The following is a 16,566-nucleotide window of genomic DNA, read 5'->3' on the forward strand; positions in this document are numbered from 1 at the left end:
AGCGTGCTAAGGCTATCGAGTAGCCACACTCGCTCGTTTCCCTTATCAAAAGGGGACTCTTCAGGCAAATGTACCCTAACTAGCATGAGATGTAAGACCTAAAGTGAGGGGAAAGGGGAATCGAGGGGATGCAAAATGATAAAACTAAAAAGAATGCATGACATGTAATGAACATGCAAATATGTGCTAACGAGGGGAAATCCCTAAGGGTCTAGCGTTGGACTAGCCCATTCTATGAATTCCGACTAGCGTTGGACTAGTGGAAACGTACATTCATCCATTCCATTCATCCACATTATAAAAAGCGAGTAGACATGTGAATCACTTATAAACACGTAGCACATAACACTTAGCATGCTTGACTAGATGCAAGGACCTAATAAAGCGATTAAACACTTAACACGTAGGCATGCAACCAAACTAATGAACCTATTACATTCACTAACTAAAACAAAAAGGGAAGGGGAAAATGGACCAAATTGCTCGCCACAGCCCTATCTATTACAAGCCAAGAGGTGTACACATACCCCATTAAAAGAATAACTTAATAAAGCAAAAGTAAATGAAAGGAATGAAAGGAATTAAAGAAATGTAAAGAAAGCAAAGTAGACATGCAATTCACTTAGCACCTTGGATCATAAGAGAGACAAACAAAGATAAAAGAAAGTTATACCTCATTGCAATGGTAAGCAAATGATGGAAAATGGCTTCAAAACAAAAAAAGGGGTCAAGGCACCAATTGAATAGTAAAGTATAAGGAAAATCACCAAAATTCCCCTAATTGCAACTCAAATGAAATCACACAGTGCCTAATTACCAAGAAAGTGGAATGATCCATCAAATTCCCAAAAATAGCAACTATTAAGGACCCAATTGCAATATTAATCAATCACCCAAACCCAATTCAAACATTTTAGGAAATTCAAGGGTCCAAAAGCAAAGAGAGAGGCAAGTAATGACTCAAAATGCACCCATCTTAGGACCTAATTGCAAGATATTGGAATGTAATTGGGCCATAATGCATTGCTGCAAAAGTCACAGGGACCCAATTGATTACTTTTCTCAATTTTCCGGGTCATAGTAGCATAAGGGGAAACTTGAGAGGTTAAAGTGTGATTTTCAGAAGTTAATTTGCATGCAAATTCCATGCACTTACGTAGGATGTTTTCTGCAATGAAACAAATAAGACATGCTGCATTTTTTATGCTTCACCTTCAAACATCAAATTCAAACCAGAACCAAGCCCCAGTTCTTATTAAGCTCCTTCCTTTACTTCATTGCATACAAGGAATGAAAACCAGCATATGGAAAGGAGAACAGCAATTAAAGTCTTGCTTCATGGTAAACCAAAATCTCTCAAACAAGCTCTTGAGAGGTCAACAAGGCTCCATAGGAACACAAGAAGACAGCTACGGGAGCACATGAACAAATGAGAGAAAGAAACGTAGATACATCGACATCGAAAACATTTTCTGCATTTTCCAGCTGCAGCTTTTGCTGCAAATTCCTTTGATGCTATAAATGCAAGACATGAAAGCATGAAGAACAGAAATGTGGGCATACATGTATCAGGAAAAATGAGAGACATATCAGCAAATTCAAACGTGAATGAGCAACTTTTGCCATAGGCACTTTGGACCTGACTCTCATTCATTCAATACGGATAGCACTACTTCCATCAAAACAGATCAGCTCGTCTCAAATTAATGCTTGGATGGTTTTATACTAACATTGCTTGAAAAACAACGGAACCGCAGGTTCCTTTCAAATTTTCTGGTTAAGCTTTTGCAAACCAAAAACATTTTTTTGACACTATAAACTTGTTCCAAGCTGAAGCATTAGCCGAACACAGAGGCACAAATAAAGCCCGGAATCCACCAATCATGCTTACAAATTTCGGCAAATGCATTCAGTGGCCGAACCATGCCAATAAACCAGATTCATTCACAAGGTTTCCACTCATTTTTACTATCAAACATGCGTATCCAAAGGATGAAACTCCAAGCAGGCAGCCCAAACTTACCATTTACTTCGTTTAACACTGAGACCCTAACACAAACAACAAGAAACAAAGAAACAACAGCCATCAAAACAGACTTGTCTGCAATTTTAAGCCATTTTCTGGATTTACCTATTCAAAATATGCAAAAACTGATTGTAAACAATGGGCAGAAGCCCAGGGATTCATCAGGTGATTACTATAAAAACTCTAAATCCTTATGCTTGATCATACCCATCTTATAGACCCCTACTGATTCATATCTTAGTAAATGGGCAACATGGCAAACTTACAGAATCAGCGAAAGCTTGAACTAGTAGCAGACATCAGAACAGTAACATCCACTGGCTTCCTTTTTTGTGAAACATGTTAAAATCCACAAAAATAAGAAAACATCTTTACCTGAAAATGTTAACACGTTTGATTGACCTTGAAGTCTGCCCAGATACACACAAAGGTTCCAAAAACACGCTCGGGCACCTTCGCTGCAGAAATGGCTGATTTGTCGAGCGATTTCCTTTCTTCCCGTTCTCGGCTTCGAAGCTTTTCTCAAAATTTTCCAGATCTCCTTTGCTTGCTCAGTTTTCCTTCCATCTCTTTGCCCGTCACCTTCCTTTTCTGATTTTCTCTCTAACTCAGCCGCCACACTCCTGCTATTTTCCTCTAGCCGTAGCTCTCACTGTATATCCCCCTTGGTTCTTTTCTTTTTGTTTTTGCCGTCCCCTTGCTATCCTTCCTTTCTTTTTCTTTTCTGTGTTTCTATCTTCCGGATCCTCCTAGATTTCAGCCACTACTCTACCCAGCTCTCTTTCCCTTTCTTTCTTGCTGCCCAGAAACATCCCGCCGCCAGTCTTTTGGTCTCCTTTCCTTGTTTGTTTTTTGTAACTCTCTCCCGTAACTCTCCTCTTTCCAAAAAAAAATCTCCCTTTTGCGGCTGGCCTCCTCCTTTGCTTTTATATCCCAATTCAACCCTAAGAACCTCTGTCCTTTTCTGTATTTTGCAGCTTCAGGAGCCGTCCCCAGATTTTTTGCAAATGGTGCAAGTCCGCAGCTTTGATGCTGCGGCAACCATTCTCCTTTTTTTTTTTTTTAAACTTTCAACTTAATAAATACAGAAATGATAAAATATAAATAATAATAACAAATTGACAAAAACCAGATAATAAAAAAACAAAAATGTCCATTTTTCAAATTTTCTTCATTTTTCCACCTTTTTCTTTTCTTTTCTCAAAATAACTTAAAAAAATAACTAAAGTGCCCAAAGATTGAATTTGAACGTATTTTTGTGAACAATTTTCTTCTTTTTTTTCTTTTTTATGATTTTCCTTTTTTCTCTTTTTTATCTTTTTTTCCATTTTTCCCAAGAAAACGTTGCATTTAAATCAAAACAATTAAAACATATTTTTTTGAATGCTTTTCTTTTCTTTTCGAGAAATTCTATGCTAAAAGCTTAAAAATAATAATAAAACTAGAAACTAAAAACTAAAAGCGAATAAAACTAACACTATACAAAATAAAAAACTAAAAATAAAAAAACATGAAATTACACCAAAAATTTGGTGTCTACAGTTTGCCCCTCTTTGTCTGAGTTTTGAAAAAACTTGAGACAAAGAAGTAGACACCAAATACTTACATGTCTCTTCTATCTGCTTCTGAAAATAAAACAAACAAGTCAACACTCGGCTGAAATTATTGGACAAAATGATGTAATAACATTGCAGAAAATATGACCGAACTCATGTGGAGTTGCCTACGTATCCCATAACGGGAATCAGGTCAAACGTAGTTCGGATGCAAGTGCATTGACTATATTTGACCTTTGCAAAGTAGAAGAAGTCAAACTCTCAGAACTTCGAAACATGAAATACAAAATGACTGACACACTAACTATCAATCCAATGATCAAGCAGATGGTCAAAAAAAAAGCAGTCAGTGGGATAAAACCCGAGCCTGCCGAGGTCGGAGGGATAAAATCCATGCCCAACGAAACATAAAAGCGGTCAGTGGGATAAAACCCGAGCCTGCCGAGGTCGGAGGGATAAAACCCATGCCCAACGAAAATAAAAGCGGTCAGTGGGATAAAACCCAAGCCTGTCGAGGTCGGAGGGATAAAACCCATGCCCAACGAAACATAAAAGCGGTCAGTGGGATAAAACCCAAGCCTGCCGAGGTCGGAGGGATAAAACCCATGCCCAACGAAAAATAAAAGCGGTCAGTGGGATAAAACCCAAGCCTGCCGAGGTCGGAGGGATAAAACCCATGCCCAACGAAACATAAAAGCGGTCAGTGGGATAAAACCCAAGCCTGCCGAGGTCGAAGGGATAAAACCCATGTCCAACGAAAATAAAAGCGGTCAGTGGGATAAAACCCAAGCCTGCCGAGGTCGGAGGGATAAAACCCATGCCCAACGGAACATAAAAGCGGTCAGTGGGATAAAACCCAAGCCTGCCGAGGTCGGAGGGATAAAACCCATGCCCAACGAAACATAAAAGCAGTCAGTGGGATAAAACCCAAGCCTGCCGAGGTCGGAGGGATAAAATCCATGCCCAACGAAACATAAAAGCGGTCAGTGGGATAAAACCCGAGCCTGCCGAGGTCGGAGGGATAAAACCCATGCCCAACGAAAATAAAAGCGGTCAGTGGGATAAAACCCAAGCCTGCCGAGGTCGGAGGGATAAAACCCATGCCCAACGAAACATAAAAGCGGTCAGTGGGATAAAACCCAAGCCTGCCGAGGTCGGAGGGATAAAATCCATGCCCAACGAAACATAAAAGCGGTCAGTGGGATAAAACCCGAGCCTGCCGAGGTCGGAGGGATAAAACCCATGCCCAACGAAACATAAAAGCGGTCAGTGGGATAAAACCCAAGCCTGCCGAGGTCGGAGGGATAAAACCCATGCCCAACGAAACATAAAAGCGGTCAGTGGGATAAAACCCAAGCCTGCCGAGGTCGGAGGGATAAAACCCATGCCCAACGAAAAATAAAAGCGGTCAGTGGGATAAAACCCAAGCCTGCCGACGTCGGAGGGATAAAACCCATGCCCAACGAAACATAAAAGCGGTCAGTGGGATAAAACCCAACCCTGCCGAGGTCGGAGGGATAAAACCCATGCCCAACGAAAAATAAAAGCGGTCAGTGGGATAAAACCCAAGCCTGCCGAGGTCGGAGGGATAAAACCCATGCCCAACGAAACATAAAAGCGGTCAGTGGGATAAAACCCGAGCCTGCCGAGGTCGGAGGGATAAAACCCATGCCCAACGGAACATAAAAGCGGTCAGTGGGATAAAACCCAAGCCTACCGAGGTCGGAGGGATAAAACCCATGCCCAACGAAACATAAAAGCAGTCAGTGGGATAAAACCCAAGCCTGCCGAGGTCGGAGGGATAAAACCCATGCCCAACGAAACATAAAATCGGTCAGTAGGATAAAACCCAATCCTGCCTCCAATTGGTCAAGAAATTAAGTGTGATTGTCAAGAAACAAGAAATTTGATTTTCCAAGAAACAAGAATTTGAACTTGATTTTTTTGATTTTTTTGAATTTTGAATTTTTTCAGATTTTTCGAGAGAATCTTTTCCAAAATAATTTGCCCTTAGTGTAGGGTCCTTTTTCCCTTCTTTCTTTTCTTTCTTCGGCGTCGGCTTTCCACATCGCCAGATGCTCCTTCGTCGATTTCAACTATGAATACCTGCACAGGGGCTTACCAAAATATGACATGCACTTGAATTTCATGAAAAGAAACAGCGTGATTGATTTGAAAAATGCATTATTTGATTCTTGGACGAAATCCTCAAATGAACTATAAAAATTTTGCCCCAGTGTGGGCTTATTCTGTGAAATCCCATGAATAAAAATTTTTCCCCAGTGTGGGCCCATTTGATTGTAAAAATTGGTTTGGATGCTTCTCCATTTATTTGCACAGGGTAAGCAATTGCTTTTCCTAACATGAAGAAAATTGAATGTTTTGCTTAGACTGATATAGCACATTCCATGATGAATTTCTCAAAATAATGCCAAATTACGAAAGATTTCTTCCCCACTTTAGCATCAATGCTTTAGGTAATGGGTCACTATTTCTTGTTGGTTCATCTGTCAGGACCAATCAAGTGATCTGATTTTTTGAGGGGGTTAAGGGAAATGAGAAGATGAGATTTGTTTGGTTCTTGTGCCCAAAATTGTAATTCCTTCAATACCACATCTTAGTGAAAGCAAAGAGTTTGTCACCCTTATTTTCAAGAAAACTTAGTCAACATACAAGCTTTCTAGGCATGCAACGTATGGGCAGAAGTGATAGCTAAACATGTGGAAACGGGTTATACCCTTATGATCACAAATGATTTGATGGATTTCTTACGAGCATAATCCTCACTTTGGATTGTCATGAAGGAATAAGTCAACGATGGACTTTATTAGCTTGTAATGTGGCTTGAAAACGATAGTTAAAGAAATAATTTTCAAGGACATTGCACCGAAGATCGCATTTTTCTCAAAATTGCCCCTATTTTAAACTCGAAGATTCTGAACTTTGTTTGATCACTTAATAGGGACTTCAGCGTCGAATTTTCTGCATTTTCTTGCATTTACTTTTCTTGCTTTGCTTTTTGCCTCTTTCCCTTTCCTTCAACTTGATGGATTCTCACCTGGTGAGTAGCATCAACCCCATACCCAGGCAATTCAGAAATACAGCTAAAATTTTCCGATATCAGAAATTTTCTTGACAGGGCCATTGCAAAGAACGGAAGTCAGGACTTTTGGTTTTTGTAATGGGGTCAGGTATGGTGTTTAAGGCTTGAAGGCAGATTTTAAAAATGGTTTGAAGAATCTGAGATCGCATTGTTACCAACCCTATTTTAGGGGTAAATCAGAACTTTGCCCCAGTTTGTGCTCAATTGAGGCTTTTCTCTTTCATTTTCTTTCTTCTTTTGATTTTTCGGCCTTTTGCCATTCTTTGAACTTTAACAAAATTTGCCCCAGATTATTTTTTGAACTGAGGTTCTTTTCCTTTTGTCTTTTGATTTTGTGGCTTTTCACTTTTTCACTTCTTGAAATTTTCATTTTCAACTCAAACTTGCCCCAGTGTAGGGTTTGCGATTCTCAGGGGTTGCCAAACGAAATAATTTATTCTGAAGGCTCAAAAGGGATAACTAGGGATAGAATGTTCGATCGGAAAAGAAGAGGGCCTGACTTTTATTCCGTTCCTTACAATAACTCTGAAAGGAAACTTTCGTTAATGGGAAATTTCTGGCATGTATCTGAATTAACTGACTGAGGAAGACCCTTGTTCATCCATATTTGTGAAACATAGAGGATCCGCCAGACAACTTTTCTTTCTTTTCTTTTCACTCTTCTTTTCCTCACAATTGAAGCTCAGGTAGAATCAAATTTCCCCAATTTGCGGTTCCCCCTTTTAGTTTTAGCATTTTTTGCTTTTCTTTTTTTTTTTGGAAAAATCTCCAATCTCCCTCTCCAATGTGGGGTGCGATCATAGGTGCTTTGAAAAGAACCATCAATTTAGCTCAAATGAGAATGCAAGGGGTAAATTGTGTTTAGATTGTAGAAACGACGGCCAAAGCATCATTCTTACGCTCCATGACAATTAAGGTGACGAAACGCTCATTGAGAATCCATTCCCCTTTTGATATGTGAAAATTTTCCAATGTAGGGTAGTGAGTTTTAAGACTCTTATTTGAAACGAAATTATTCTTTTAAAGGCTCAAATGGGAGAGCAAATGATAAAAACTGTATGGATAGAGAAACGAATACTTAAAGTATCATTCCAAATTTTCAAAACAAACAAGAATAATGCACATTTTTGCTTTCATTGAGATGTGAATTGAATCTAATTAGACGCTATGGACATTTTTCCAAGCAAAGATTGCCCCAATTTGCAATTTATCAATCAATGTGACTGATTTTATTTTGGGGTCAATAGGAGTGGGCAAAATATGAATTGTACAGTAAAGGAAAAAAAGGTATCTCATTGGGTCTTTTGAGTGACTTCTTTTAACTTTGAGCACTCTTATTGGATAGCTCGGGTCACCAATCTAGTGTACGCAAGAATTTTAGAAAGCATACACTTGTGAATTTTCAGACTGGAGGTTGAGGAAATCTCAATTTAGCCTTATTTTCTTAAAATTCATCATGAAATTTCCAATGAGCAAAAGGAATGAAATGTACATGGATATACAAAACAATAATTGTCCAAAAATTTTATTGCTGAAAGAGTTTGAAACAAAATGCTCATTCAATTATAATACAAATGAGAAGAGAAAAACTTCTAAGAACTCCCCATATACACATTTCTGCCTCTTTTGGGAACAAGAATGTATTAACAAATCCAATATACAGAGTCTTCTTTGAAAAACAATTATGAAATCTCTTAGAAGCTCTTAGTCTAGAACTTTCAGATGGATCTTTCACGTTTCCATTGTAGGATCTGCCCAAGAATCAAATAATACTTGTAATTTTCAAACTTTATTGGATTAAAATTATCATCAGATATAGAAAAATATTTTTGCCTTATTGAAATATTCTTATGAATGCAGGGGGGAAGGGGGAAAACAAAAGAAAAATACCCAGAGTTAGTAAGAAAGAATATAAAATCGGTATGCATGTCCTATGGGGGGACCCTTTTTGTGCCAAGGGTAGGCCTAGCATGAAAATGCAATCCTCCAGAGCAGGCACTATACAATACCTGATGGATCCGATCAGCTTATGGAGTGAAAAATAATTTGAAAAATTTGGCCCATTGGAATGAGAAGAGACGTTGGTCAAAATGAGGACCTCGTCCGAAGGGATTGATCACTTTTGATCGATACAAGAATTGGCAAAAACGCACAGGTTCGACCTTGTCGAACTTCCTAACGAAGAGATTGGAATTTGTTGACAAATTTTCTCAGTGAATTACGGGTCAAAACCCCAACTGATCAAATGGCTGGATGCAATGGATGATTTTCTCAAAAATCGGCTAAGTTTTGAAATCCGACATTAAAACCCTAATTGGTCAAATGAAATTGACAAATTAAAAATCGACCGGATTACCCTAAAAAAGGAAACGGGTCAAATGAATTGAGTGAAATTTAAAACTTACTCAAAATTGACCGAATCATCCTAAAAAAGGAACTTGGTCAAATGAATTGAATGAAATTGAGAATTTATTCAAAATTGACCAGATCGCCCTAAAAGGGTAAATTGGTCAAATGAATCGACGATTTATTCAAAATCGACCGGATGACCCTAAAAAGGGTAAATTGGTCAAATGACCCTAAAAAGGGTAAATTGGTCAAATGAATTGACGATTTATTCAAAATCGACCAGGTGACCCTAAAAAGGGTAAACTGGTCAAAATGAATTGACGATTTATTGAAATGAATCGGCAAAATGGATTGGTTGAATTGTCCGGCCATTGGTTATTTCAAGATCATTGAGGTGCATTAGTTTATGACCTTCTAAAAATCAAATTTTTGCCTTAATTTATTTATCGTCTCAAAAGGAGGAATCATTTGTGAATTTCTTCAAATTAATGTCCTTCACGCAAGGGATTTTTACCAATTTTTGATAAAACGGCCAAAAAGTGATTATTAGATGCTCATATTCCAAAGATCACTCTATGAAAATAATCGGATCCTACCTTACCTTGTGCACTACCCCTTTGGATGGTACAAAATGTAAACGTGCAAGTCTCATTGGATTAAGTATCCGAGACGCAAGGTGGTTTATTCCTAACACGGGATCCCCTAAGTGGCATTCCCTTTCTAGGGTTTAATGCATGATGCCAGTTTATTAAAGCGATGTAAATATGTGACAAATATGGCCTAAAGGACATAGATAATGCATCGAGGGGAAAAGGTCTAAAAATGAAAAATGTACTTACTGAAAATTAAGTGTAATGACTGAAATTTAAACATGTGAGTTATCTAGTGGGTAAGTCACTAAAAGAGTGCCCAAGGGGCCTCTTATTGCTAAGGCACATGAATGCAAGTCAGGAAAACAAAAGAATGGTTAGTGCAATTGATAGTACACATAACACATTGGGAGCAATTAAGGAAAAGAAATACAATAAAGCAGGTAAAAGGGGTGGAACCCCTTCCCTCGTGCCTAATGTGCTTAAGAAAAGGTGAGGCCGACTCTACCCTAGGTTATTCTAATATGGATGCATGAGGTTTGGTTCACTAATGCCTAGACTCGATAAAGCTTCGGCTCCCAAGCCTTCAGACCTAAAGGCGAAGGGTCATCACTCCCAGGGCCTTTGATCGGTGGCTCGAGTGATCCCTTAGGTAGCGCTATGGGCGCAGAGCACACCAGCCGCCTACCCAAGGCGATCGATCCTAATCCTACAAGGCGGTGTGGGAAGCGCCCACGAAAAACAAAATAAAATGGGATAAAAGCAAGTAAACGTGCACGTATGAAGTGTTCCCTATTTTGAGGGAAAGGGGTGAGAACCACGCGAGGCTCTAAAGGTGACACACACCCCGCCAAATGCAATGCAAGCGCGAGATAAGCAAGTAAACATACATCCAATCAACCAAACATACACACGCAAGCGAGGGAGTAGTTGGATACGCGTGAAATGCAAAATCCTAAAAAAGGGAAAAATGCAACCCTAAACATCCAATGTGATAAATGAAAAGGTTAAAAAGAGAAAAAGGTTGATTAAATCAAATTTGCTCGGACTCTCGAATGTCCCCAGTGGAGTCGCCAACTGTCGCGCCCCATTTTTTGAATAAATAAATAAATGGTTTAAAAAAATGTATTTTTGTGATTGAAAAAAATGAATTGTGATTTAAAAGAAAAGTGGGCCTAAATGGGGGTTTGAGAATGCGACGATTTGACCCAAAATTATAGTTTAAAAAGGGTTTTTGAAATAATAAAATTGGAGTCGCCACTTGGTAATGAGTTAAGGTGTACCAAGTCACCTAAAAAAATGAGTTTTTTAAAGGAAAAATAGGAAAAAGTAGTAAGAAACCCCTTTTAAACGACTCCTAGTCCACGTAAACCAACGAAAAAGGTTCGGGAGTCACATTTGACGAAGGGGAAGGCAAGGATAAAAATCCAAGGCACCCCTACGACCTAGCCAAGGCTAGTTGCGTGATTTAATCAAAGTTTTTCTTGTTTTAACCAAAGAATTTATTACATTTGGATGCACTACATGAATGCAAAAGAAAAGAAAAGAAAAAATGCAAACCTAAATTCTAAAATGTCTCTTGTAAGGTTTTTGGTCCCAACCACATGAATTGTGGCGGCCAATAAAGGAAAACCTTATAGAGGTCGATTAATGCAAATGATGGCTAAAGTACAAGTGTGCAAGTGTATAAAAAGGTGCACGTGTGAAATTGTATGAAAAATCCAAGTGTTTGTGTGCCAGTGTATGAAAAGGTGCATGTGTGAAATTGTATGAAAAATCCAAGTATTTGTGTGCAAGTGTATGAAATATAGTGATAAGTGCATATAGGTGTAATTAAGTGCACTTTTGTGAAGTAGAAATCAAAATGAACAATAAGGAAAGGAAAAGTGATGAGGAAATGTGAATTGAAAAATGAATAAGTAATAAAATGAGAATGAATGAACCTAAAGGAATGCATCAGGTCGGGTATGGGAATGACTCCTAACTTTTTCGACTTCGATTTTCCCTTTGATTAGAAAGCAAAACTAGCGTGCTAAGGCTATCGAGTAGCCACACTCGCTCGTTTCCCTTATCAAAAGGGGACTCTTCAGGCAAATGTACCCTAACTAGCATGAGATGTAAGACCTAAAGTGAGGGGAAAGGGGAATCGAGGGGCATGCAAAATGATAAAACTAAAAAGAATGCATGACATGTAATGAACATGCAAATATGTGCTAACGAGGGGAAATCCCTAAGGGTCTAGCGTTGGACTAGCCCATTCTATGAATTCCGACTAGCGTTGGACTAGTGGAAACGTACATTCATCCATTCCATTCATCCACATTATAAAAAGCGAGTAGACATGTGAATCACTTATAAACACGTAGCACATAACACTTAGCATGCTTGACTAGATGCAAGGACCTAATAAAGCGATTAAACACTTAACACGTAGGCATGCAACCAAACTAATGAACCTATTACATTCACTAACTAAAACAAAAAGGGAAGGGGAAAATGGACCAAATTGCTCGCCACAGCCCTATCTATTACAAGCCAAGAGGTGTACACATACCCCATTAAAAGAATAACTTAATAAAGCAAAAGTAAATGAAAGGAATGAAAGGAATTAAAGAAATGTAAAGAAAGCAAAGTAGACATGCAATTCACTTAGCACCTTGGATCATAAGAGAGACAAACAAAGATAAAAGAAAGTTATACCTCATTGCAATGGTAAGCAAATGATGGAAAATGGCTTCAAAACAAAAAAAGGGGTCAAGGCACCAATTGAATAGTAAAGTATAAGGAAAATCACCAAAATTCCCCTAATTGCAACTCAAATGAAATCACACAGTGCCTAATTACCAAGAAAGTGGAATGATCCATCAAATTCCCAAAAATAGCAACTATTAAGGACCCAATTGCAATATTAATCAATCACCCAAACCCAATTCAAACATTTTAGGAAATTCAAGGGTCCAAAAGCAAAGAGAGAGGCAAGTAATGACTCAAAATGCACCCATCTTAGGACCTAATTGCAAGATATTGGAATGTAATTGGGCCATAATGCATTGCTGCAAAAGTCACAGGGACCCAATTGATTACTTTTCTCAATTTTCCGGGTCATAGTAGCATAAGGGGAAACTTGAGAGGTTAAAGTGTGATTTTCAGAAGTTAATTTGCATGCAAATTCCATGCACTTACGTAGGATGTTTTCTGCAATGAAACAAATAAGACATGCTGCATTTTTTATGCTTCACCTTCAAACATCAAATTCAAACCAGAACCAAGCCCCAGTTCTTATTAAGCTCCTTCCTTTACTTCATTGCATACAAGGAATGAAAACCAGCATATGGAAAGGAGAACAGCAATTAAAGTCTTGCTTCATGGTAAACCAAAATCTCTCAAACAAGCTCTTGAGAGGTCAACAAGGCTCCATAGGAACACAAGAAGACAGCTACGGGAGCACATGAACAAATGAGAGAAAGAAACGTAGATACATCGACATCGAAAACATTTTCTGCATTTTCCAGCTGCAGCTTTTGCTGCAAATTCCTTTGATGCTATAAATGCAAGACATGAAAGCATGAAGAACAGAAATGTGGGCATACATGTATCAGGAAAAATGAGAGACATATCAGCAAATTCAAACGTGAATGAGCAACTTTTGCCATAGGCACTTTGGACCTGACTCTCATTCATTCAATACGGATAGCACTACTTCCATCAAAACAGATCAGCTCGTCTCAAATTAATGCTTGGATGGTTTTATACTAACATTGCTTGAAAAACAACGGAACCGCAGGTTCCTTTCAAATTTTCTGGTTAAGCTTTTGCAAACCAAAAACATTTTTTTGACACTATAAACTTGTTCCAAGCTGAAGCATTAGCCGAACACAGAGGCACAAATAAAGCCCGGAATCCACCAATCATGCTTACAAATTTCGGCAAATGCATTCAGTGGCCGAACCATGCCAATAAACCAGATTCATTCACAAGGTTTCCACTCATTTTTACTATCAAACATGCGTATCCAAAGGATGAAACTCCAAGCAGGCAGCCCAAACTTACCATTTACTTCGTTTAACACTGAGACCCTAACACAAACAACAAGAAACAAAGAAACAACAGCCATCAAAACAGACTTGTCTGCAATTTTAAGCCATTTTCTGGATTTACCTATTCAAAATATGCAAAAACTGATTGTAAACAATGGGCAGAAGCCCAGGGATTCATCAGGTGATTACTATAAAAACTCTAAATCCTTATGCTTGATCATACCCATCTTATAGACCCCTACTGATTCATATCTTAGTAAATGGGCAACATGGCAAACTTACAGAATCAGCGAAAGCTTGAACTAGTAGCAGACATCAGAACAGTAACATCCACTGGCTTCCTTTTTTGTGAAACATGTTAAAATCCACAAAAATAAGAAAACATCTTTACCTGAAAATGTTAACACGTTTGATTGACCTTGAAGTCTGCCCACAAAGGTTCCAAAAACACGCTCGGGCACCTTCGCTGCAGAAATGGCTGATTTGTCGAGCGATTCTCTTCTTCCCGTTCTCGGCTTCGAAGCTTTTCTCAAAATTTTCCAGATCTCCTTTGCTTGCTCAGTTTTCCTTCCATCTCTTTGCCCGTCACCTTCCTTTTCTGATTTTCTCTCTAACTCAGCCGCCACACTCCTGCTATTTTCCTCTAGCCGTAGCTCTCACTGTATATCCCCCTTGGTTCTTTTCTTTTTGTTTTTGCCGTCCCCTTGCTATCCTTCCTTTCTTTTTCTTTTCTGTGTTTCTATCTTCCGGATCCTCCTAGATTTCAGCCACTACTCTACCCAGCTCTCTTTCCCTTTCTTTCTTGCTGCCCAGAAACATCCCGCCGCCAGTCTTTTGGTCTCCTTTCCTTGTTTGTTTTTTGTAACTCTCTCCCGTAACTCTCCTCTTTCCAAAAAAAAATCTCCCTTTTGCGGCTGGCCTCCTCCTTTGCTTTTATATCCCAATTCAACCCTAAGAACCTCTGTCCTTTTCTGTATTTTGCAGCTTCAGGAGCCGTCCCCAGATTTTTTGCAAATGGTGCAAGTCCGCAGCTTTGATGCTGCGGCAACCATTCTCCTTTTTTTTTTTTTTTAAACTTTCAACTTAATAAATACAGAAATGATAAAATATAAATAATAATAACAAATTGACAAAAACCAGATAATAAAAAAACAAAAATGTCCATTTTTCAAATTTTCTTCATTTTTCCACCTTTTTCTTTTCTTTTCTCAAAATAACTTAAAAAAATAACTAAAGTGCCCAAAGATTGAATTTGAACGTATTTTTGTGAACAATTTTCTTCTTTTTTTTCTTTTTTATGATTTTCCTTTTTTCTCTTTTTTATCTTTTTTTCCATTTTTCCCAAGAAAACGTTGCATTTAAATCAAAACAATTAAAACATATTTTTTTGAATGCTTTTCTTTTCTTTTCGAGAAATTCTATGCTAAAAGCTTAAAAATAATAATAAAACTAGAAACTAAAAACTAAAAGCGAATAAAACTAACACTATACAAAATAAAAAACTAAAAATAAAAAAACATGAAATTACACCAAAAATTTGGTGTCTACACCAGTCCCAAGAGTAAACCATTTACAAATCGAAATTCCTACCCGACATACCTATCTATGATCCTTAGATACCATGAGAAAGATTTAAGACCTATAACACTTCAGGGTTCATAGCTTATACTCGAACGAGCACTTAGTCCTTCTTACTTATTCACCACTTAGCCCAAGCTCACTCCACGTAGAGACCCCGCGAAGCAGCTATAGGTTTTATCCCTCAATTGCTTAACTTTCAAATCAAATCAAATTGCACAATCCGGTATCCTAAACTTTAGTCTAGGATACACTACAGAGATCTGAAACCTAAGCTCTGATACCACCTGTGACGGCCCCACCTCCCCCTAGGGCGTACCCCAAGATTCGGCGGGTCGCCTGCCCAGCTCTCGCCAGGACTCAGTCGATCACTTCAGTTCTCAATTAAAATCGGAATAAAACCACAAGAATAAATAGGCAACTATCCAAAACTTAAAGCGGAACTTATATATATATGCATTGCCATCCCAAAAGAGACTATAACCATCGAATATACAAAGGTTCTCAATCCTTCATACGTCCAGCCCGTGCCAGGCACTAGGGCGAGAACCATTACAACAGAACTAAACTGGCTAGTCTATGCTCTCATCCTGCTCGCCGTCCCCTGTTAAGGAAAACAAAACTAAAGGGATGAGCTTGAACGCTCAGTGAGGTTCCGAACACATATACAAGTAATAAACCCAATACATTAACCCATAATTCAAGAAAACATTTACAATACAAAATGATAAACACATTCATTAAAAGGATACGTGCTCTTAAGGAGCCATTCATTCATTCGTTCATTCATTCATTCTCCTTTCATTCCCTTATACCTTTAATCATTTGAAAATGCATTTTTGTCAGTAAAACCCCTCGTTCATTCATTCGTTCATTCATTTCATTCATCCCTTTCCTGGACATTGGCCAGGCTCCACCAGACTTCAAGGTAATACTCGAGTATACCAAAACGTTCACCCAGGTCACCAAATCGCCCGACCGAGTCCGCTTCTGGCTCGAGTCGACCGGTAACAAGGGGCAGTGGCCAGTTCAGCCCAAAAGGCTTACATTCATGCACAAGTAACGTTTCAATCATTAAATCGTTGAAAAATCACGTTTCATTTAGGTCGAGCGCGATAAAGTACACGCTCGCCTAGAAAATTCGTTTTGGAAATCATTGGAAACACTTCACACATTATCAAACAATAACAACAAGTCATGAAGTCAAGGAGAATATAACAAACAAGGAACACTCACCTATACAAGCAAAATAACATCCAATTCCTCAATCACCAATGAAACCTAAAATTAAGCAAGAGAACATATTACAAGTTATCTAGTAAATCAA

This window comes from Coffea arabica, chromosome 6c (genome assembly GCF_036785885.1).
Source record: "Coffea arabica cultivar ET-39 chromosome 6c, Coffea Arabica ET-39 HiFi, whole genome shotgun sequence".
NCBI lineage: Eukaryota > Viridiplantae > Streptophyta > Magnoliopsida > Gentianales > Rubiaceae > Coffea > Coffea arabica.